General features: G+C 51.9%; 13 non-coding genes and 1 pseudogene across 13 annotated transcripts; all 14 read right to left on the reverse strand.

Annotated features, from left to right (window-relative positions):
* Positions 1 to 75: 75 nt before the first annotated feature.
* LOC148151097 (5S ribosomal RNA) lies at positions 76 to 194 on the reverse strand. The gene has a single exon (XR_015756668.1). It is a non-coding gene; the product is annotated as a 5S ribosomal RNA (ribosomal RNA).
* A 1,546-nt stretch (positions 195 to 1,740) lies between these two features.
* LOC148151098 (5S ribosomal RNA) lies at positions 1,741 to 1,859 on the reverse strand (annotated as a pseudogene).
* A 1,546-nt stretch (positions 1,860 to 3,405) lies between these two features.
* LOC148151099 (5S ribosomal RNA) lies at positions 3,406 to 3,524 on the reverse strand. Its single transcript, XR_015756307.1, has one exon. It is a non-coding gene; the product is annotated as a 5S ribosomal RNA (ribosomal RNA).
* A 1,549-nt stretch (positions 3,525 to 5,073) lies between these two features.
* On the reverse strand, positions 5,074 to 5,192 carry LOC148151100 (5S ribosomal RNA). The gene has a single exon (XR_015756431.1). It is a non-coding gene; the product is annotated as a 5S ribosomal RNA (ribosomal RNA).
* Positions 5,193 to 6,738: 1,546 nt separating this feature from the next.
* On the reverse strand, positions 6,739 to 6,857 carry LOC148151101 (5S ribosomal RNA). Its single transcript, XR_015755679.1, has one exon. It is a non-coding gene; the product is annotated as a 5S ribosomal RNA (ribosomal RNA).
* Positions 6,858 to 8,403: 1,546 nt separating this feature from the next.
* Positions 8,404 to 8,522, reverse strand: LOC148151102 (5S ribosomal RNA). The gene has a single exon (XR_015755268.1). It is a non-coding gene; the product is annotated as a 5S ribosomal RNA (ribosomal RNA).
* A 1,549-nt stretch (positions 8,523 to 10,071) lies between these two features.
* Positions 10,072 to 10,190, reverse strand: LOC148151103 (5S ribosomal RNA). The gene has a single exon (XR_015755276.1). It is a non-coding gene; the product is annotated as a 5S ribosomal RNA (ribosomal RNA).
* Positions 10,191 to 11,736: 1,546 nt separating this feature from the next.
* LOC148151104 (5S ribosomal RNA) lies at positions 11,737 to 11,855 on the reverse strand. The gene has a single exon (XR_015755288.1). It is a non-coding gene; the product is annotated as a 5S ribosomal RNA (ribosomal RNA).
* Positions 11,856 to 13,401: 1,546 nt separating this feature from the next.
* Positions 13,402 to 13,520, reverse strand: LOC148151105 (5S ribosomal RNA). Its single transcript, XR_015755291.1, has one exon. It is a non-coding gene; the product is annotated as a 5S ribosomal RNA (ribosomal RNA).
* Positions 13,521 to 15,066: 1,546 nt separating this feature from the next.
* Positions 15,067 to 15,185, reverse strand: LOC148151106 (5S ribosomal RNA). Its single transcript, XR_015756783.1, has one exon. It is a non-coding gene; the product is annotated as a 5S ribosomal RNA (ribosomal RNA).
* Positions 15,186 to 16,719: 1,534 nt separating this feature from the next.
* LOC148151107 (5S ribosomal RNA) lies at positions 16,720 to 16,838 on the reverse strand. The gene has a single exon (XR_015755618.1). It is a non-coding gene; the product is annotated as a 5S ribosomal RNA (ribosomal RNA).
* A 1,534-nt stretch (positions 16,839 to 18,372) lies between these two features.
* LOC148151108 (5S ribosomal RNA) lies at positions 18,373 to 18,491 on the reverse strand. The gene has a single exon (XR_015756433.1). It is a non-coding gene; the product is annotated as a 5S ribosomal RNA (ribosomal RNA).
* Positions 18,492 to 20,037: 1,546 nt separating this feature from the next.
* Positions 20,038 to 20,156, reverse strand: LOC148151109 (5S ribosomal RNA). The gene has a single exon (XR_015755846.1). It is a non-coding gene; the product is annotated as a 5S ribosomal RNA (ribosomal RNA).
* Positions 20,157 to 21,690: 1,534 nt separating this feature from the next.
* Positions 21,691 to 21,809, reverse strand: LOC148151110 (5S ribosomal RNA). Its single transcript, XR_015756434.1, has one exon. It is a non-coding gene; the product is annotated as a 5S ribosomal RNA (ribosomal RNA).
* Between the last annotated feature and the right edge of the window lie 548 nt (positions 21,810 to 22,357).

The following is a 22,357-nucleotide window of genomic DNA, read 5'->3' on the forward strand; positions in this document are numbered from 1 at the left end:
AATAACCTGCCGCTCCATTGCCTGGCACAAGACAAGTGCAGAGGGGTGACTTGAGCAGCCACTGCTGGCGGAAAAAGCCTACTGCACCTGGTATTCCCAGGCGGTCTCCCATGCAAGTACTAACCAGGCCTGAGTCTGCTTAGCTTCCGAGATCAGACGAGATCGGGTGTTTTCAGACTAGTATGGCCGTAGGCGCTGGCCCCTCCCTTTTCTCCCTACTTCAAGGCGTGCTGGCCAGCCACATTTTCTTTCTTGCTCTTTCTCTTTATCCCCTTTGGCTTTTTTTTCTCTTTTCTCTTTGCTCTTCCTCCTCCGTGCGTGCTTCCCTCCCTCCGTCCCTCCAGCTGCCTTTCAGCCAGCCCTTGCCCACCAGGCTCCTGTAGTCTCCCACATCCCCACACAGGCCAACTGCAAGCCCTCCCCCTGCTTCATAGGGCCGCAGCCTGCATTCTCTCATCCTTCCACACTCCTCCACCCCTCCATTTCGGAATGCCAGGCACTGACCAGTGGGGTACCGCACGGATCAGTACTGGGACCGCAGCTTTTTACAATCTATCTTCAGGATATACAAGATGGTATTAGCAATAACATTCGCAAATTTCATCAGCTGGGTGGCAGGGTGAAATGTGATGAGGATGTTAGGAGATTACAGGGTGACCTGGACAAGTTAGGTGAGTGCTCAGATGCATGGCAGATGCACTTTCACGTGGATAAATGGATCCTTATCCACTTTGGTGGCAAGAACAGGAAGGCAGATTACCACCTAAGTGGAATCAATTTAGGTAAAGGGGCAGTACAGAGAGATCTGGGGGTTCTTGTACACCACTCAATGAAGGTAAGCATGCAGGTACAGCAGGTAGTGAAGAAGGCTAATAGCATGCTGGCCTTCATAACAAGAGGGATTGAGTATAGAAGCAAAGAGGTCCTTCTGCAGCTGTACAGGGCCCTGGTGAGACCACACCTGGAGTACTGTGTGCAGTTCTGGTCTCCAAATTTGAGGAGAGACATTCTGGCTATTGAGGGAATGCAGCGTAGGTTCACGAGGTCAATTCCTGGAATGGCGGGATTACCTTACACTGAAAGACTGGAGCGACTGGGCTTGTGTACCCTTGAGTTTAGAAGACTGAGAGGGGATCTGGTTGAGACATATAAGATGATCAAAGGATTGGACACTCTGGCGGCAGGCAACATGTTTCCGCTGCGGGGTGAGTGCCGAAACAGAGGACACAGCTTAAAAATACGGGGTGGACCATTTAGGACAGAGATGAGGAGAAACTTCTTCACCCAGAGAGTGGTGGCTGTGTGGAATGCTCTGCCCCAGAGGGCAGTGGAGGCCCAGTCTCTGGATTCATTTAAGAAAGAGTTGGATAGAGCTCTCAAGGATAGTGGAATCAAGGGTTATGGAGATAAGGCAGGAACAGGATACTGATTAAGGATGATCAGCCATGATCATATTGAATGGTGGTGCAGGCTGGAAGGGCAGAATGGCCAACTCCTGCACCTATTGTCTATTGTCCGCCTTTCCTGACTGCCACCCGCAGACAGCGTGCAGCCCCAATCCCTTTCTTTCCGCCTTTCTTGCTGATTTTGGCAGCGCTCCGCTCTCCTCCCCTCCGTGTCTCGTGCCTGCAGGAGACTGATGCCAGGCACAGCAGCAGCAGCAAAAATAACCTGCCGCTCCATTGCCTGGCACAAGACAAGTGCAGAGGGGTGACTTGAGCAGCCACTGCTGGCGGAAAAAGCCTACTGCACCTGGCATTCCCAGGCGGTCTCCCATCCAAGTACTAACCAGGCCGGAGTCTGCTTAGTTTCCGAGATCAGACGAGATCGGGCGTTTTCAGACTAGTATGGCCGTAGGCGCTGGCCCCTGCCTTTTCTCCCTACTTCAAGGCGTGCTGGCCAGCCACATTTTCTTTCTTGCTCTTTCTCTTTATCCCCTTTGGCTTTTTTTTCTCTTTTCTCTTTGCTCTTCCTCCTCCGTGCGTGCTTCCCTCCCTCCGTCCCTCCAGCTGCCTTTCAGCCAGCCCTTGCCCACCAGGCTCCTGTAGTCTCCCACATCCCCACACAGGCCAACTGCAAGCCCTCCCCCTGCTTCATAGGGCCGCAGCCTGCATTCTCTCATCCTTCCACACTCCTCCACCCCTCCATTTCGGAATGCCAGGCACTGACCAGTGGGGTACCGCACGGATCAGTACTGGGACCGCAGCTTTTTACAATCTATCTTCAGGATATACAAGATGGTATTAGCAATAACATTCGCAAATTTCATCAGCTGGGTGGCAGGGTGAAATGTGATGAGGATGTTAGGAGATTACAGGGTGACCTGGACAAGTTAGGTGAGTGCTCAGATGCATGGCAGATGCACTTTCACGTGGATAAATGGATCCTTATCCACTTTGGTGGCAAGAACAGGAAGGCAGATTACCACCTAAGTGGAATCAATTTAGGTAAAGGGGCAGTACAGAGAGATCTGGGGGTTCTTGTACACCACTCAATGAAGGTAAGCATGCAGGTACAGCAGGTAGTGAAGAAGGCTAATAGCATGCTGGCCTTCATAACAAGAGGGATTGAGTATAGAAGCAAAGAGGTCCTTCTGCAGCTGTACAGGGCCCTGGTGAGACCACACCTGGAGTACTGTGTGCAGTTCTGGTCTCCAAATTTGAGGAGAGACATTCTGGCTATTGAGGGAATGCAGCGTAGGTTCACGAGGTCAATTCCTGGAATGGCGGGATTACCTTACACTGAAAGACTGGAGCGACTGGGCTTGTGTACCCTTGAGTTTAGAAGACTGAGAGGGGATCTGGTTGAGACATATAAGATGATCAAAGGATTGGACACTCTGGCGGCAGGCAACATGTTTCCGCTGCGGGGTGAGTGCCGAAACAGAGGACACAGCTTAAAAATACGGGGTGGACCATTTAGGACAGAGATGAGGAGAAACTTCTTCACCCAGAGAGTGGTGGCTGTGTGGAATGCTCTGCCCCAGAGGGCAGTGGAGGCCCAGTCTCTGGATTCATTTAAGAAAGAGTTGGATAGAGCTCTCAAGGATAGTGGAATCAAGGGTTATGGAGATAAGGCAGGAACAGGATACTGATTAAGGATGATCAGCCATGATCATATTGAATGGTGGTGCAGGCTGGAAGGGCAGAATGGCCAACTCCTGCACCTATTGTCTATTGTCCGCCTTTCCTGACTGCCTCCCGCAGACAGCGTGCAGCCCCAATCCCTTTCTTTCCACCTTTCTTGCTGATTTTGGCAGCGCTCCGCTCTCCTCCCCTCCGTGTCTCGTGCCTGCAGGAGACTGATGCCAGGCACAGCAGCAGCAGCAAAAATAACCTGCCGCTCCATTGCCTGGCACAAGACAAGTGCAGAGGGGTGACTTGAGCAGCCACTGCTGGCGGAAAAAGCCTACTGCACCTGGTATTCCCAGGCGGTCTCCCATCCAAGTACTAACCAGGCCGGAGTCTGCTTAGTTTCCGAGATCAGACGAGATCGGGCGTTTTCAGACTAGTATGGCCGTAGGCGCTGGCCCCTGCCTTTTCTCCCTACTTCAAGGCGTGCTGGCCAGCCACATTTTCTTTCTTGCTCTTTCTCTTTATCCCCTTTGGCTTTTTTTTCTCTTTTCTCTTTGCTCTTCCTCCTCCGTGCGTGCTTCCCTCCCTCCGTCCCTCCAGCTGCCTTTCAGCCAGCCCTTGCCCACCAGGCTCCTGTAGTCTCCCACATCCCCACACAGGCCAACTGCAAGCCCTCCCCCTGCTTCATAGGGCCGCAGCCTGCATTCTCTCATCCTTCCACACTCCTCCACCCCTCCATTTCGGAATGCCAGGCACTGACCAGTGGGGTACCGCACGGATCAGTACTGGGACCGCAGCTTTTTACAATCTATCTACAGGATATACAAGATGGTATTAGCAAAAACATTCGCAAATTTCATCAGCTGGGTGGCAGGGTGAAATGTGATGAGGATGTTAGGAGATTACAGGGTGACCTGGACAAGTTAGGTGAGTGCTCAGATGCATGGCAGATGCACTTTCACGTGGATAAATGGATCCTTATCCACTTTGGTGGCAAGAACAGGAAGGCAGATTACCACCTAAGTGGAATCAATTTAGGTAAAGGGGCAGTACAGAGAGATCTGGGGGTTCTTGTACACCACTCAATGAAGGTAAGCATGCAGGTACAGCAGGTAGTGAAGAAGGCTAATAGCATGCTGGCCTTCATAACAAGAGGGATTGAGTATAGAAGCAAAGAGGTCCTTCTGCAGCTGTACAGGGCCCTGGTGAGACCACACCTGGAGTACTGTGTGCAGTTCTGGTCTCCAAATTTGAGGAGAGACATTCTGGCTATTGAGGGAATGCAGCGTAGGTTCACGAGGTCAATTCCTGGAATGGCGGGATTACCTTACACTGAAAGACTGGAGCGACTGGGCTTGTGTACCCTTGAGTTTAGAAGACTGAGAGGGGATCTGGTTGAGACATATAAGATGATCAAAGGATTGGACACTCTGGCGGCAGGCAACATGTTTCCGCTGCGGGGTGAGTGCCGAAACAGAGGACACAGCTTAAAAATACGGGGTAGACCATTTAGGACAGAGATGAGGAGAAACTTCTTCACCCAGAGAGTGGTGGCTGTGTGGAATGCTCTGCCCCAGAGGGCAGTGGAGGCCCAGTCTCTGGATTCATTTAAGAAAGAGTTGGATAGAGCTCTCAAGGATAGTGGAATCAAGGGTTATGGAGATAAGGCAGGAACAGGATACTGATTAAGGATGATCAGCCATGATCATATTGAATGGTGGTGCAGGCTGGAAGGGCAGAATGGCCAACTCCTGCACCTATTGTCTATTGTCCGCCTTTCCTGACTGCCACCCGCAGACAGCGTGCAGCCCCAATCCCTTTCTTTCCGCCTTTCTTGCTGATTTTGGCAGCGCTCCGCTCTCCTCCCCTCCGTGTCTCGTGCCTGCAGGAGACTGATGCCAGGCACAGCAGCAGCAGCAGCAAAAATAACCTGCCGCTCCATTGCCTGGCACAAGACAAGTGCAGAGGGGTGACTTGAGCAGCCACTGCTGGCGGAAAAAGCCTACTGCACCTGGTATTCCCAGGCGGTCTCCCATCCAAGTACTAACCAGGCCTGAGTCTGCTTAGCTTCCGAGATCAGACGAGATCGGGCGTTTTCAGACTAGTATGGCCGTAGGCGCTGACCCCTGCCTTTTCTCCCTACTTCAAGGCGTGCTGGCCAGCCACATTTTCTTTCTTGCTCTTTCTCTTTATCCCCTTTGGCTTTTTTTTCTCTTTTCTCTTTGCTCTTCCTCCTCCGTGCGTGCTTCCCTCCCTCCGTCCCTCCAGCTGCCTTTCAGCCAGCCCTTGCCCACCAGGCTCCTGTAGTCTCCCACATCCCCACACAGGCCAACTGCAAGCCCTCCCCCTGCTTCATCGGGCCGCAGCCTGCATTCTCTCATCCTTCCACACTCCTCCACCCCTCCATTTCGGAATGCCAGGCACTGACCAGTGGGGTACCGCACGGATCAGTACTGGGACCGCAGCTTTTTACAATCTATCTTCAGGATATACAAGATGGTATTAGCAATAACATTCGCAAATTTCATCAGCTGGGTGGCAGGGTGAAATGTGATGAGGATGTTAGGAGATTACAGGGTGACCTGGACAAGTTAGGTGAGTGCTCAGATGCATGGCAGATGCACTTTCACGTGGATAAATGGATCCTTATCCACTTTGGTGGCAAGAACAGGAAGGCAGATTACCACCTAAGTGGAATCAATTTAGGTAAAGGGGCAGTACAGAGAGATCTGGGGGTTCTTGTACACCACTCAATGAAGGTAAGCATGCAGGTACAGCAGGTAGTGAAGAAGGCTAATAGCATGCTGGCCTTCATAACAAGAGGGAATGAGTATAGAAGCAAAGAGGTCCTTCTGCAGCTGTACAGGGCCCTGGTGAGACCACACCTGGAGTACTGTGTGCAGTTCTGGTCTCCAAATTTGAGGAGAGACATTCTGGCTATTGAGGGAATGCAGCGTAGGTTCACGAGGTCAATTCCTGGAATGGCGGGATTACCTTACACTGAAAGACTGGAGCGACTGGGCTTGTGTACCCTTGAGTTTAGAAGACTGAGAGGGGATCTGGTTGAGACATATAAGATGATCAAAGGATTGGACACTCTGGCGGCAGGCAACATGTTTCCGCTGCGGGGTGAGTGCCGAAACAGAGGACACAGCTTAAAAATACGGGGTAGACCATTTAGGACAGAGATGAGGAGAAACTTCTTCACCCAGAGAGTGGTGGCTGTGTGGAATGCTCTGCCCCAGAGGGCAGTGGAGGCCCAGTCTCTGGATTCATTTAAGAAAGAGTTGGATAGAGCTCTCAAGGATAGTGGAATCAAGGGTTATGGAGATAAGGCAGGAACAGGATACTGATTAAGGATGATCAGCCATGATCATATTGAATGGTGGTGCAGGCTGGAAGGGCAGAATGGCCAACTCCTGCACCTATTGTCTATTGTCCGCCTTTCCTGACTGCCACCCGCAGACAGCGTGCAGCCCCAATCCCTTTCTTTCCGCCTTTCTTGCTGATTTTGGCAGCGCTCCGCTCTCCTCCCCTCCGTGTCTCGTGCCTGCAGGAGACTGATGCCAGGCACAGCAGCAGCAGCAAAAATAACCTGCCGCTCCATTGCCTGGCACAAGACAAGTGCAGAGGGGTGACTTGAGCAGCCACTGCTGGCGGAAAAAGCCTACTGCACCTGGTATTCCCAGGCGGTCTCCCATCCAAGTACTAACTAGGCCTGAGTCTGCTTAGCTTCCGAGATCAGACGAGATCGGGCGTTTTCAGACTAGTATGGCCGTAGGCGCTGGCCCCTGCCTTTTCTCCCTACTTCAAGGCGTGCTGGCCAGCCACATTTTCTTTGTTGCTCTTTCTCTTTATCCCCTTTGGCTTTTTTTTCTCTTTTCTCTTTGCTCTTCCTCCTCCGTGCGTGCTTCCCTCCCTCCGTCCCTCCAGCTGCCTTTCAGCCAGCCCTTGCCCACCAGGCTCCTGTAGTCTCCCACATCCCCACACAGGCCAACTGCAAGCCCTCCCCCTGCTTCATAGGGCCGCAGCCTGCATTCTCTCATCCTTCCACACTCCTCCACCCCTCCATTTCGGAATGCCAGGCACTGACCAGTGGGGTACCGCACGGATCAGTACTGGGACCGCAGCTTTTTACAATCTATCTTCAGGATATACAAGATGGTATTAGCAATAACATTCGCAAATTTCATCAGCTGGGTGGCAGGGTGAAATGTGATGAGGATGTTAGGAGATTACAGGGTGACCTGGACAAGTTAGGTGAGTGCTCAGATGCATGGCAGATGCACTTTCACGTGGATAAATGGATCCTTATCCACTTTGGTGGCAAGAACAGGAAGGCAGATTACCACCTAAGTGGAATCAATTTAGGTAAAGGGGCAGTACAGAGAGATCTGGGGGTTCTTGTACACCACTCAATGAAGGTAAGCATGCAGGTACAGCAGGTAGTGAAGAAGGCTAATAGCATGCTGGCCTTCATAACAAGAGGGATTGAGTATAGAAGCAAAGAGGTCCTTCTGCAGCTGTACAGGGCCCTGGTGAGACCACACCTGGAGTACTGTGTGCAGTTCTGGTCTCCAAATTTGAGGAGAGACATTCTGGCTATTGAGGGAATGCAGCGTAGGTTCACAAGGTCAATTCCTGGAATGGCGGGATTACCTTACACTGAAAGACTGGAGCGACTGGGCTTGTGTACCCTTGAGTTTAGAAGACTGAGAGGGGATCTGGTTGAGACATATAAGATGATCAAAGGATTGGACACTCTGGCGGCAGGCAACATGTTTCCGCTGCGGGGTGAGTGCCGAAACAGAGGACACAGCTTAAAAATACGGGGTAGACCATTTAGGACAGAGATGAGGAGAAACTTCTTCACCCAGAGAGTGGTGGCTGTGTGGAATGCTCTGCCCCAGAGGGCAGTGGAGGCCCAGTCTCTGGATTCATTTAAGAAAGAGTTGGATAGAGCTCTCAAGGATAGTGGAATCAAGGGTTATGGAGATAAGGCAGGAACAGGATACTGATTAAGGATGATCAGCCATGATCATATTGAATGGTGGTGCAGGCTGGAAGGGCAGAATGGCCAACTCCTGCACCTATTGTCTATTGTCCGCCTTTCCTGACTGCCACCCGCAGACAGCGTGCAGCCCCAATCCCTTTCTTTCCGCCTTTCTTGCTGATTTTGGCAGCGCTCCGCTCTCCTCCCCTCCGTGTCTCGTGCCTGCAGGAGACTGATGCCAGGCACAGCAGCAGCAGCAAAAATAACCTGCCGCTCCATTGCCTGGCACAAGACAAGTGCAGAGGGGTGACTTGAGCAGCCACTGCTGGCGGAAAAAGCCTACTGCACCTGGTATTCCCAGGCGGTCTCCCATCCAAGTACTAACCAGGCCTGAGTCTGGTTAGCTTCCGAGATCAGACGAGATCGGGCGTTTTCAGACTAGTATGGCCGTAGGCGCTGGCCCCTGCCTTTTCTCCCTACTTCAAGGCGTGCTGGCCAGCCACATTTTCTTTCTTGCTCTTTCTCTTTATCCCCTTTGGCTTTTTTTTCTCTTTTCTCTTTGCTCTTCCTCCTCCGTGCGTGCTTCCCTCCCTCCGTCCCTCCAGCTGCCTTTCAGCCAGCCCTTGCCCACCAGGCTCCTGTAGTCTCCCACATCCCCACACAGGCCAACTGCAAGCCCTCCCCCTGCTTCATAGGGCCGCAGCCTGCATTCTCTCATCCTTCCACACTCCTCCACCCCTCCATTTCGGAATGCCGGGCACTGACCAGTGGGGTACCGCACGGATCAGTACTGGGACCGCAGCTTTTTACAATCTATCTTCAGGATATACAAGATGGTATTAGCAATAACATTCGCAAATTTCATCAGCTGGGTGGCAGGGTGAAATGTGATGAGGATCTTAGGAGATTACAGGGTGACCTGGACAAGTTAGGTGAGTGCTCAGATGCATGGCAGATGCACTTTCACGTGGATAAATGGATCCTTATCCACTTTGGTGGCAAGAACAGGAAGGCAGATTACCACCTAAGTGGAATCAATTTAGGTAAAGGGGCAGTACAGAGAGATCTGGGGGTTCTTGTACACCACTCAATGAAGGTAAGCATGCAGGTACAGCAGGTAGTGAAGAAGGCTAATAGCATGCTGGCCTTCATAACAAGAGGGATTGAGTATAGAAGCAAAGAGGTCCTTCTGCAGCTGTACAGGGCCCTGGTGAGACCACACCTGGAGTACTGTGTGCAGTTCTGGTCTCCAAATTTGAGGAGAGACATTCTGGCTATTGAGGGAATGCAGCGTAGGTTCACGAGGTCAATTCCTGGAATGGCGGGATTACCTTACACTGAAAGACTGGAGCGACTGGGCTTGTGTACCCTTGAGTTTAGAAGACTGAGAGGGGATCTGGTTGAGACATATAAGATGATCAAAGGATTGGACACTCTGGCGGCAGGCAACATGTTTCCGCTGCGGGGTGAGTGCCGAAACAGAGGACACAGCTTAAAAATACGGGGTAGACCATTTAGGACAGAGATGAGGAGAAACTTCTTCACCCAGAGAGTGGTGGCTGTGTGGAATGCTCTGCCCCAGAGGGCAGTGGAGGCCCAGTCTCTGGATTCATTTAAGAAAGAGTTGGATAGAGCTCTCAAGGATAGTGGAATCAAGGGTTATGGAGATAAGGCAGGAACAGGATACTGATTAAGGATGATCAGCCATGATCATATTGAATGGTGGTGCAGGCTGGAAGGGCAGAATGGCCAACTCCTGCACCTATTGTCTATTGTCCGCCTTTCCTGACTGCCACCCGCAGACAGCGTGCAGCCCCAATCCCTTTCTTTCCGCCTTTCTTGCTGATTTTGGCAGCGCTCCGCTCTCCTCCCCTCCGTGTCTCGTGCCTGCAGGAGACTGATGCCAGGCACAGCAGCAGCAGCAGCAAAAATAACCTGCCGCTCCATTGCCTGGCACAAGACAAGTGCAGAGGGGTGACTTGAGCAGCCACTGCTGGCGGAAAAAGCCTACTGCACCTGGTATTCCCAGGCGGTCTCCCATCCAAGTACTAACCAGGCCTGAGTCTGGTTAGCTTCCGAGATCAGACGAGATCGGGCGTTTTCAGACTAGTATGGCCGTAGGCGCTGGCCCCTGCCTTTTCTCCCTACTTCAAGGCGTGCTGGCCAGCCACATTTTCTTTCTTGCTCTTTCTCTTTATCCCCTTTGGCTTTTTTTTCTCTTTTCTCTTTGCTCTTCCTCCTCCGTGCGTGCTTCCCTCCCTCCGTCCCTCCAGCTGCCTTTCAGCCAGCCCTTGCCCACCAGGCTCCTGTAGTCTCCCACATCCCCACACAGGCCAACTGCAAGCCCTCCCCCTGCTTCATAGGGCCGCAGCCTGCATTCTCTCATCCTTCCACACTCCTCCACCCCTCCATTTCGGAATGCCGGGCACTGACCAGTGGGGTACCGCACGGATCAGTACTGGGACCGCAGCTTTTTACAATCTATCTTCAGGATATACAAGATGGTATTAGCAATAACATTCGCAAATTTCATCAGCTGGGTGGCAGGGTGAAATGTGATGAGGATGTTAGGAGATTACAGGGTGACCTGGACAAGTTAGGTGAGTGCTCAGATGCATGGCAGATGCACTTTCACGTGGATAAATGGATCCTTATCCACTTTGGTGGCAAGAACAGGAAGGCAGATTACCACCTAAGTGGAATCAATTTAGGTAAAGGGGCAGTACAGAGAGATCTGGGGGTTCTTGTACACCACTCAATGAAGGTAAGCATGCAGGTACAGCAGGTAGTGAAGAAGGCTAATAGCATGCTGGCCTTCATAACAAGAGGGATTGAGTATAGAAGCAAAGAGGTCCTTCTGCAGCTGTACAGGGCCCTGGTGAGACCACACCTGGAGTACTGTGTGCAGTTCTGGTCTCCAAATTTGAGGAGAGACATTCTGGCTATTGAGGGAATGCAGCGTAGGTTCACGAGGTCAATTCCTGGAATGGCGGGATTACCTTACACTGAAAGACTGGAGCGACTGGGCTTGTGTACCCTTGAGTTTAGAAGACTGAGAGGGGATCTGGTTGAGACATATAAGATGATCAAAGGATTGGACACTCTGGCGGCAGGCAACATGTTTCCGCTGCGGGGTGAGTGCCGAAACAGAGGACACAGCTTAAAAATATGGGGTAGACCATTTAGGACAGAGATGAGGAGAAACTTCTTCACCCAGAGAGTGGTGGCTGTGTGGAATGCTCTGCCCCAGAGGGCAGTGGAGGCCCAGTCTCTGGATTCATTTAAGAAAGAGTTGGATAGAGCTCTCAAGGATAGTGGAATCAAGGGTTATGGAGATAAGGCAGGAACAGGATACTGATTAAGGATGATCAGCCATGATCATATTGAATGGTGGTGCAGGCTGGAAGGGCAGAATGGCCAACTCCTGCACCTATTGTCTATTGTCCGCCTTTCCTGACTGCCACCCGCAGACAGCGTGCAGCCCCAATCCCTTTCTTTCCGCCTTTCTTGCTGATTTTGGCAGCGCTCCGCTCTCCTCCCCTCCGTGTCTCGTGCCTGCAGGAGACTGATGCCAGGCACAGCAGCAGCAGCAAAAATAACCTGCCGCTCCATTGCCTGGCACAAGACAAGTGCAGAGGGGTGACTTGAGCAGCCACTGCTGGCGGAAAAAGCCTACTGCACCTGGTATTCCCAGGCGGTCTCCCATCCAAGTACTAACCAGGCCTGAGTCTGGTTAGCTTCCGAGATCAGACGAGATCGGGCGTTTTCAGACTAGTATGGCCGTAGGCGCTGGCCCCTGCCTTTTCTCCCTACTTCAAGGCGTGCTGGCCAGCCACATTTTCTTTCTTGCTCTTTCTCTTTATCCCCTTTGGCTTTTTTTTCTCTTTTCTCTTTGCTCTTCCTCCTCCGTGCGTGCTTCCCTCCCTCCGTCCCTCCAGCTGCCTTTCAGCCAGCCCTTGCCCACCAGGCTCCTGTAGTCTCCCACATCCCCACACAGGCCAACTGCAAGCCCTCCCCCTGCTTCATAGGGCCGCAGCCTGCATTCTCTCATCCTTCCACACTCCTCCACCCCTCCATTTCGGAATGCCGGGCACTGACCAGTGGGGTACCGCACGGATCAGTACTGGGACCGCAGCTTTTTACAATCTATCTTCAGGATATACAAGATGGTATTAGCAATAACATTCGCAAATTTCATCAGCTGGGTGGCAGGGTGAAATGTGATGAGGATCTTAGGAGATTACAGGGTGACCTGGACAAGTTAGGTGAGTGCTCAGATGCATGGCAGATGCACTTTCACGTGGATAAATGGATCCTTATCCACTTTGGTGGCAAGAACAGGAAGGCAGATTACCACCTAAGTGGAATCAATTTAGGTAAAGGGGCAGTACAGAGAGATCTGGGGGTTCTTGTACACCACTCAATGAAGGTAAGCATGCAGGTACAGCAGGTAGTGAAGAAGGCTAATAGCATGCTGGCCTTCATAACAAGAGGGATTGAGTATAGAAGCAAAGAGGTCCTTCTGCAGCTGTACAGGGCCCTGGTGAGACCACACCTGGAGTACTGTGTGCAGTTCTGGTCTCCAAATTTGAGGAGAGACATTCTGGCTATTGAGGGAATGCAGCGTAGGTTCACGAGGTCAATTCCTGGAATGGCGGGATTACCTTACACTGAAAGACTGGAGCGACTGGGCTTGTGTACCCTTGAGTTTAGAAGACTGAGAGGGGATCTGGTTGAGACATATAAGATGATCAAAGGATTGGACACTCTGGCGGCAGGCAACATGTTTCCGCTGCGGGGTGAGTGCCGAAACAGAGGACACAGCTTAAAAATACGGGGTAGACCATTTAGGACAGAGATGAGGAGAAACTTCTTCACCCAGAGAGTGGTGGCTGTGTGGAATGCTCTGCCCCAGAGGGCAGTGGAGGCCCAGTCTCTGGATTCATTTAAGAAAGAGTTGGATAGAGCTCTCAAGGATAGTGGAATCAAGGGTTATGGAGATAAGGCAGGAACAGGATACTGATTAAGGATGATCAGCCATGATCATATTGAATGGTGGTGCAGGCTGGAAGGGCAGAATGGCCAACTCCTGCACCTATTGTCTATTGTCCGCCTTTCCTGACTGCCACCCGCAGACAGCGTGCAGCCCCAATCCCTTTCTTTCCGCCTTTCTTGCTGATTTTGGCAGCGCTCCGCTCTCCTCCCCTCCGTGTCTCGTGCCTGCAGGAGACTGATGCCAGGCACAGCAGCAGCAGCAAAAATAACCTGCCGCTCCATTGCCTGGCACAAGACAAGTGCAGAGGGGTGACTTGAGCAGCCACTGCTGGCGGAAAAAGCCTACTGCACCTGGTATTCCCAGGCGGTCTCCCATCCAAGTACTAACCAGGCCTGAGTCTGGTTAGCTTCCGAGATCAGACGAGATCGGGCGTTTTCAGACTAGTATGGCCGTAGGCGCTGGCCCCTGCCTTTTCTCCCTACTTCAAGGCGTGCTGGCCAGCCACATTTTCTTTCTTGCTCTTTCTCTTTATCCCCTTTGGCTTTTTTTTCTCTTTTCTCTTTGCTCTTCCTCCTCCGTGCGTGCTTCCCTCCCTCCGTCCCTCCAGCTGCCTTTCAGCCAGCCCTTGCCCACCAGGCTCCTGTAGTCTCCCACATCCCCACACAGGCCAACTGCAAGCCCTCCCCCTGCTTCATAGGGCCGCAGCCTGCATTCTCTCATCCTTCCACACTCCTCCACCCCTCCATTTCGGAATGCCGGGCACTGACCAGTGGGGTACCGCACGGATCAGTACTGGGACCGCAGCTTTTTACAATCTATCTTCAGGATATACAAGATGGTATTAGCAATAACATTCGCAAATTTCATCAGCTGGGTGGCAGGGTGAAATGTGATGAGGATCTTAGGAGATTACAGGGTGACCTGGACAAGTTAGGTGAGTGCTCAGATGCATGGCAGATGCACTTTCACGTGGATAAATGGATCCTTATCCACTTTGGTGGCAAGAACAGGAAGGCAGATTACCACCTAAGTGGAATCAATTTAGGTAAAGGGGCAGTACAGAGAGATCTGGGGGTTCTTGTACACCACTCAATGAAGGTAAGCATGCAGGTACAGCAGGTAGTGAAGAAGGCTAATAGCATGCTGGCCTTCATAACAAGAGGGATTGAGTATAGAAGCAAAGAGGTCCTTCTGCAGCTGTACAGGGCCCTGGTGAGACCACACCTGGAGTACTGTGTGCAGTTCTGGTCTCCAAATTTGAGGAGAGACATTCTGGCTATTGAGGGAATGCAGCGTAGGTTCACGAGGTCAATTCCTGGAATGGCGGGATTACCTTACACTGAAAGACTGGAGCGACTGGGCTTGTGTACCCTTGAGTTTAGAAGACTGAGAGGGGATCTGGTTGAGACATATAAGATGATCAAAGGATTGGACACTCTGGCGGCAGGCAACATGTTTCCGCTGCGGGGTGAGTGCCGAAACAGAGGACACAGCTTAAAAATACGGGGTAGACCATTTAGGACAGAGATGAGGAGAAACTTCTTCACCCAGAGAGTGGTGGCTGTGTGGAATGCTCTGCCCCAGAGGGCAGTGGAGGCCCAGTCTCTGGATTCATTTAAGAAAGAGTTGGATAGAGCTCTCAAGGATAGTGGAATCAAGGGTTATGGAGATAAGGCAGGAACAGGATACTGATTAAGGATGATCAGCCATGATCATATTGAATGGTGGTGCAGGCTGGAAGGGCAGAATGGCCAACTCCTGCATCTGTTGTCTATTGTCCGCCTTTCCTGACTGCCACCCGCAGACAGCGTGCAGCCCCAATCCCTTTCTTTCCGCCTTTCTTGCTGATTTTGGCAGCGCTCCGCTCTCCTCCCCTCCGTGTCTCGTGCCTGCAGGAGACTGATGCCAGGCACAGCAGCAGCAGCAAAAATAACCTGCCGCTCCATTGCCTGGCACAAGACAAGTGCAGAGGGGTGACTTGAGCAGCCACTGCTGGCGGAAAAAGCCTACTGCACCTGGTATTCCCAGGCGGTCTCCCATCCAAGTACTAACCAGGCCTGAGTCTGCTTAGCTTCCGAGATCAGACGAGATCAGGCGTTTTCAGACTAGTATGGCCGTAGGCGCTGGCCCCTGCCTTTTCTCCCTACTTCAAGGCGTGCTGGCCAGCCACATTTTCTTTCTTGCTCTTTCTCTTTATCCCCTTTGGCTTTTTTTTCTCTTTTCTCTTTGCTCTTCCTCCTCCGTGCGTGCTTCCCTCCCTCCGTCCCTCCAGCTGCCTTTCAGCCAGCCCTTGCCCACCAGGCTCCTGTAGTCTCCCACATCCCCACACAGGCCAACTGCAAGCCCTCCCCCTGCTTCATTGGGCCGCAGCCTGCATTCTCTCATCCTTCCACACTCCTCCACCCCTCCATTTCGGAATGCCGGGCACTGACCAGTGGGGTACCGCACGGATCAGTACTGGGACCGCAGCTTTTTACAATCTATCTTCAGGATATACAAGATGGTATTAGCAATAACATTCGCAAATTTCATCAGCTGGGTGGCAGGGTGAAATGTGATGAGGATCTTAGGAGATTACAGGGTGACCTGGACAAGTTAGGTGAGTGCTCAGATGCATGGCAGATGCACTTTCACGTGGATAAATGGATCCTTATCCACTTTGGTGGCAAGAACAGGAAGGCAGATTACCACCTAAGTGGAATCAATTTAGGTAAAGGGGCAGTACAGAGAGATCTGGGGGTTCTTGTACACCACTCAATGAAGGTAAGCATGCAGGTACAGCAGGTAGTGAAGAAGGCTAATAGCATGCTGGCCTTCATAACAAGAGGGATTGAGTATAGAAGCAAAGAGGTCCTTCTGCAGCTGTACAGGGCCCTGGTGAGACCACACCTGGAGTACTGTGTGCAGTTCTGGTCTCCAAATTTGAGGAGAGACATTCTGGCTATTGAGGGAATGCAGCGTAGGTTCACGAGGTCAATTCCTGGAATGGCGGGATTACCTTACACTGAAAGACTGGAGCGACTGGGCTTGTGTACCCTTGAGTTTAGAAGACTGAGAGGGGATCTGGTTGAGACATATAAGATGATCAAAGGATTGGACACTCTGGCGGCAGGCAACATGTTTCCGCTGCGGGGTGAGTGCCGAAACAGAGGACACAGCTTAAAAATACGGGGTAGACCATTTAGGACAGAGATGAGGAGAAACTTCTTCACCCAGAGAGTGGTGGCTGTGTGGAATGCTCTGCCCCAGAGGGCAGTGGAGGCCCAGTCTCTGGATTCATTTAAGAAAGAGTTGGATAGAGCTCTCAAGGATAGTGGAATCAAGGGTTATGGAGATAAGGCAGGAACAGGATACTGATTAAGGATGATCAGCCATGATCATATTGAATGGTGGTGCAGGCTGGAAGGGCAGAATGGCCAACTCCTGCACCTATTGTCTATTGTCCGCCTTTCCTGACTGCCACCCGCAGACAGCGTGCAGCCCCAATCCCTTTCTTGCTGATTTTGGCAGCGCTCCGCTCTCCTCCCCTCCGTGTCTCGTGCCTGCAGGAGACTGATGCCAGGCACAGCAGCAGCAGCAAAAATAACCTGCCGCTCCATTGCCTGGCACAAGACAAGTGCAGAGGGGTGACTTGAGCAGCCACTGCTGGCGGAAAAAGCCTACTGCACCTGGTACTCCCAGGCGGTCTCCCATCCAAGTACTAACCAGGCCTGAGTCTGGTTAGCTTCCGAGATCAGACGAGATCGGGCGTTTTCAGACTAGTATGGCCGTAGGCGCTGGCCCCTGCCTTTTCTCCCTACTTCAAGGCGTGCTGGCCAGCCACATTTTCTTTCTTGCTCTTTCTCTTTATCCCCTTTGGCTTTTTTTTCTCTTTTCTCTTTGCTCTTCCTCCTCCGTGCGTGCTTCCCTCCCTCCGTCCCTCCAGCTGCCTTTCAGCCAGCCCTTGCCCACCAGGCTCCTGTAGTCTCCCACATCCCCACACAGGCCAACTGCAAGCCCTCCCCCTGCTTCATAGGGCCGCAGCCTGCATTCTCTCATCCTTCCACACTCCTCCACCCCTCCATTTCGGAATGCCGGGCACTGACCAGTGGGGTACCGCACGGATCAGTACTGGGACCGCAGCTTTTTACAATCTATCTTCAGGATATACAAGATGGTATTAGCAATAACATTCGCAAATTTCATCAGCTGGGTGGCAGGGTGAAATGTGATGAGGATCTTAGGAGATTACAGGGTGACCTGGACAAGTTAGGTGAGTGCTCAGATGCATGGCAGATGCACTTTCACGTGGATAAATGGATCCTTATCCACTTTGGTGGCAAGAACAGGAAGGCAGATTACCACCTAAGTGGAATCAATTTAGGTAAAGGGGCAGTACAGAGAGATCTGGGGGTTCTTGTACACCACTCAATGAAGGTAAGCATGCAGGTACAGCAGGTAGTGAAGAAGGCTAATAGCATGCTGGCCTTCATAACAAGAGGGATTGAGTATAGAAGCAAAGAGGTCCTTCTGCAGCTGTACAGGGCCCTGGTGAGACCACACCTGGAGTACTGTGTGCAGTTCTGGTCTCCAAATTTGAGGAGAGACATTCTGGCTATTGAGGGAATGCAGCGTAGGTTCACGAGGTCAATTCCTGGAATGGCGGGATTACCTTACACTGAAAGACTGGAGCGACTGGGCTTGTGTACCCTTGAGTTTAGAAGACTGAGAGGGGATCTGGTTGAGACATATAAGATGATCAAAGGATTGGACACTCTGGCGGCAGGCAACATGTTTCCGCTGCGGGGTGAGTGCCGAAACAGAGGACACAGCTTAAAAATACGGGGTAGACCATTTAGGACAGAGATGAGGAGAAACTTCTTCACCCAGAGAGTGGTGGCTGTGTGGAATGCTCTGCCCCAGAGGGCAGTGGAGGCCCAGTCTCTGGATTCATTTAAGAAAGAGTTGGATAGAGCTCTCAAGGATAGTGGAATCAAGGGTTATGGAGATAAGGCAGGAACAGGATACTGATTAAGGATGATCAGCCATGATCATATTGAATGGTGGTGCAGGCTGGAAGGGCAGAATGGCCAACTCCTGCACCTATTGTCTATTGTCCGCCTTTCCTGACTGCCACCCGCAGACAGCGTGCAGCCCCAATCCCTTTCTTGCTGATTTTGGCAGCGCTCCGCTCTCCTCCCCTCCGTGTCTCGTGCCTGCAGGAGACTGATGCCAGGCACAGCAGCAGCAGCAAAAATAACCTGCCGCTCCATTGCCTGGCACAAGACAAGTGCAGAGGGGTGACTTGAGCAGCCACTGCTGGCGGAAAAAGCCTACTGCACCTGGTATTCCCAGGCGGTCTCCCATCCAAGTACTAACCAGGCCTGAGTCTGCTTAGCTTCCGAGATCAGACGAGATCGGGCGTTTTCAGACTAGTATGGCCGTAGGCGCTGGCCCCTGCCTTTTCTCCCTACTTCAAGGCGTGCTGGCCAGCCACATTTTCTTTCTTGCTCTTTCTCTTTATCCCCTTTGGCTTTTTTTTCTCTTTTCTCTTTGCTCTTCCTCCTCCGTGCGTGCTTCCCTCCCTCCGTCCCTCCAGCTGCCTTTCAGCCAGCCCTTGCCCACCAGGCTCCTGTAGTCTCCCACATCCCCACACAGGCCAACTGCAAGCCCTCCCCCTGCTTCATAGGGCCGCAGCCTGCATTCTCTCATCCTTCCACACTCCTCCACCCCTCCATTTCGGAATGCCGGGCACTGACCAGTGGGGTACCGCACGGATCAGTACTGGGACCGCAGCTTTTTACAATCTATCTTCAGGATATACAAGATGGTATTAGCAATAACATTCGCAAATTTCATCAGCTGGGTGGCAGGGTGAAATGTGATGAGGATCTTAGGAGATTACAGGGTGACCTGGACAAGTTAGGTGAGTGCTCAGATGCATGGCAGATGCACTTTCACGTGGATAAATGGATCCTTATCCACTTTGGTGGCAAGAACAGGAAGGCAGATTACCACCTAAGTGGAATCAATTTAGGTAAAGGGGCAGTACAGAGAGATCTGGGGGTTCTTGTACACCACTCAATGAAGGTAAGCATGCAGGTACAGCAGGTAGTGAAGAAGGCTAATAGCATGCTGGCCTTCATAACAAGAGGGATTGAGTATAGAAGCAAAGAGGTCCTTCTGCAGCTGTACAGGGCCCTGGTGAGACCACACCTGGAGTACTGTGTGCAGTTCTGGTCTCCAAATTTGAGGAGAGACATTCTGGCTATTGAGGGAATGCAGCGTAGGTTCACGAGGTCAATTCCTGGAATGGCGGGATTACCTTACACTGAAAGACTGGAGCGACTGGGCTTGTGTACCCTTGAGTTTAGAAGACTGAGAGGGGATCTGGTTGAGACATATAAGATGATCAAAGGATTGGACACTCTGGCGGCAGGCAACATGTTTCCGCTGCGGGGTGAGTGCCGAAACAGAGGACACAGCTTAAAAATACGGGGTAGACCATTTAGGACAGAGATGAGGAGAAACTTCTTCACCCAGAGAGTGGTGGCTGTGTGGAATGCTCTGCCCCAGAGGGCAGTGGAGGCCCAGTCTCTGGATTCATTTAAGAAAGAGTTGGATAGAGCTCTCAAGGATAGTGGAATCAAGGGTTATGGAGATAAGGCAGGAACAGGATACTGATTAAGGATGATCAGCCATGATCATATTGAATGGTGGTGCAGGCTGGAAGGGCAGAATGGCCAACTCCTGCACCTATTGTCTATTGTCCGCCTTTCCTGACTGCCACCCGCAGACAGCGTGCAGCCCCAATCCCTTTCTTTCCGCCTTTCTTGCTGATTTTGGCAGCGCTCCGCTCTCCTCCCCTCCGTGTCTCGTGCCTGCAGGAGACTGATGCCAGGCACAGCAGCAGCAGCAAAAATAACCTGCCGCTCCATTGCCTGGCACAAGACAAGTGCAGAGGGGTGACTTGAGCAGCCACTGCTGGCGGAAAAAGCCTACTGCACCTGGTATTCCCAGGCGGTCTCCCATCCAAGTACTAACCAGGCCTGAGTCTGGTTAGCTTCCGAGATCAGACGAGATCAGGCGTTTTCAGACTAGTATGGCCGTAGGCGCTGGCCCCTGCCTTTTCTCCCTACTTCAAGGCGTGCTGGCCAGCCACATTTTCTTTCTTGCTCTTTCTCTTTATCCCCTTTGGCTTTTTTTTCTCTTTTCTCTTTGCTCTTCCTCCTCCGTGCGTGCTTCCCTCCCTCCGTCCCTCCAGCTGCCTTTCAGCCAGCCCTTGCCCACCAGGCTCCTGTAGTCTCCCACATCCCCACACAGGCCAACTGCAAGCCCTCCCCCTGCTTCATAGGGCCGCAGCCTGCATTCTCTCATCCTTCCACACTCCTCCACCCCTCCATTTCGGAATGCCGGGCACTGACCAGTGGGGTACCGCACGGATCAGTACTGGGACCGCAGCTTTTTACAATCTATCTTCAGGATATACAAGATGGTATTAGCAATAACATTCGCAAATTTCATCAGCTGGGTGGCAGGGTGAAATGTGATGAGGATCTTAGGAGATTACAGGGTGACCTGGACAAGTTAGGTGAGTGCTCAGATGCATGGCAGATGCACTTTCACGTGGATAAATGGATCCTTATCCACTTTGGTGGCAAGAACAGGAAGGCAGATTACCACCTAAGTGGAATCAATTTAGGTAAAGGGGCAGTACAGAGAGATCTGGGGGTTCTTGTACACCACTCAATGAAGGTAAGCATGCAGGTACAGCAGGTAGTGAAGAAGGCTAATAGCATGCTGGCCTTCATAACAAGAGGGATTGAGTATAGAAGCAAAGAGGTCCTTCTGCAGCTGTACAGGGCCCTGGTGAGACCACACCTGGAGTACTGTGTGCAGTTCTGGTCTCCAAATTTGAGGAGAGACATTCTGGCTATTGAGGGAATGCAGCGTAGGTTCACGAGGTCAATTCCTGGAATGGCGGGATTACCTTACACTGAAAGACTGGAGCGACTGGGCTTGTGTACCCTTGAGTTTAGAAGACTGAGAGGGGATCTGGTTGAGACATATAAGATGATCAAAGGATTGGACACTCTGGCGGCAGGCAACATGTTTCCGCTGCGGGGTGAGTGCCGAAACAGAGGACACAGCTTAAAAATACGGGGTAGACCATTTAGGACAGAGATGAGGAGAAACTTCTTCACCCAGAGAGTGGTGGCTGTGTGGAATGCTCTGCCCCAGAGGGCAGTGGAGGCCCAGTCTCTGGATTCATTTAAGAAAGAGTTGGATAGAGCTCTCAAGCATAGTGGAATCAAGGGTTATGGAGATAAGGCAGGAACAGGATACTGATTAAGGATGATCAGCCATGATCATATTGAATGGTGGTGCAGGCTGGAAGGGCAGAATGGCCAACTCCTGCACCTATTGTCTATTGTCCGCCTTTCCTGACTGCCACCCGCAGACAGCGTGCAGCCCCAATCCCTTTCTTGCTGATTTTGGCAGCGCTCCGCTCTCCTCCCCTCCGTGTCTCGTGCCTGCAGGAGACTGATGCCAGGCACAGCAGCAGCAGCAAAAATAACCTGCCGCTCCATTGCCTGGCACAAGACAAGTGCAGAGGGGTGACTTGAGCAGCCACTGCTGGCGGAAAAAGCCTACTGCACCTGGTATTCCCAGGCGGTCTCCCATCCAAGTACTAACCAGGCCTGAGTCTGCTTAGCTTCCGAGATCAGACGAGATCGGGCGTTTTCAGACTAGTATGGCCGTAGGCGCTGGCCCCTGCCTTTTCTCCCTACTTCAAGGCGTGCTGGCCAGCCACATTTTCTTTCTTGCTCTTTCTCTTTATCCCCTTTGGCTTTTTTTTCTCTTTTCTCTTTGCTCTTCCTCCTCCGTGCGTGCTTCCCTCCCTCCGTCCCTCCAGCTGCCTTTCAGCCAGCCCTTGCCCACCAGGCTCCTGTAGTCTCCCACATCCCCACACAGGCCAACTGCAAGCCCTCCCCCTGCTTCATAGGGCCGCAGCCTGCATTCTCTCATCCTTCCACACTCCTCCACCCCTCCATTTCGGAATGCCGGGCACTGACCAGTGGGGTACCGCACGGATCAGTACTGGGACCGCAGCTTTTTACAATCTATCTTCAGGATATACAAGATGGTATTAGCAATAACATTCGCAAATTTCATCAGCTGGGTGGCAGGGTGAAATGTGATGAGGATCTTAGGAGATTACAGGGTGACCTGGACAAGTTAGGTGAGTGCTCAGATGCATGGCAGATGCACTTTCACGTGGATAAATGGATCCTTATCCACTTTGGTGGCAAG

The sequence above is a fragment of the Chiloscyllium plagiosum genome, unplaced genomic scaffold, assembly GCF_037043375.1.
Source record: "Chiloscyllium plagiosum isolate Xiang-an unplaced genomic scaffold, Cpla_swu_hap1 HiC_scaffold_3, whole genome shotgun sequence".
Taxonomy (NCBI): domain Eukaryota; kingdom Metazoa; phylum Chordata; class Chondrichthyes; order Orectolobiformes; family Hemiscylliidae; genus Chiloscyllium; species Chiloscyllium plagiosum.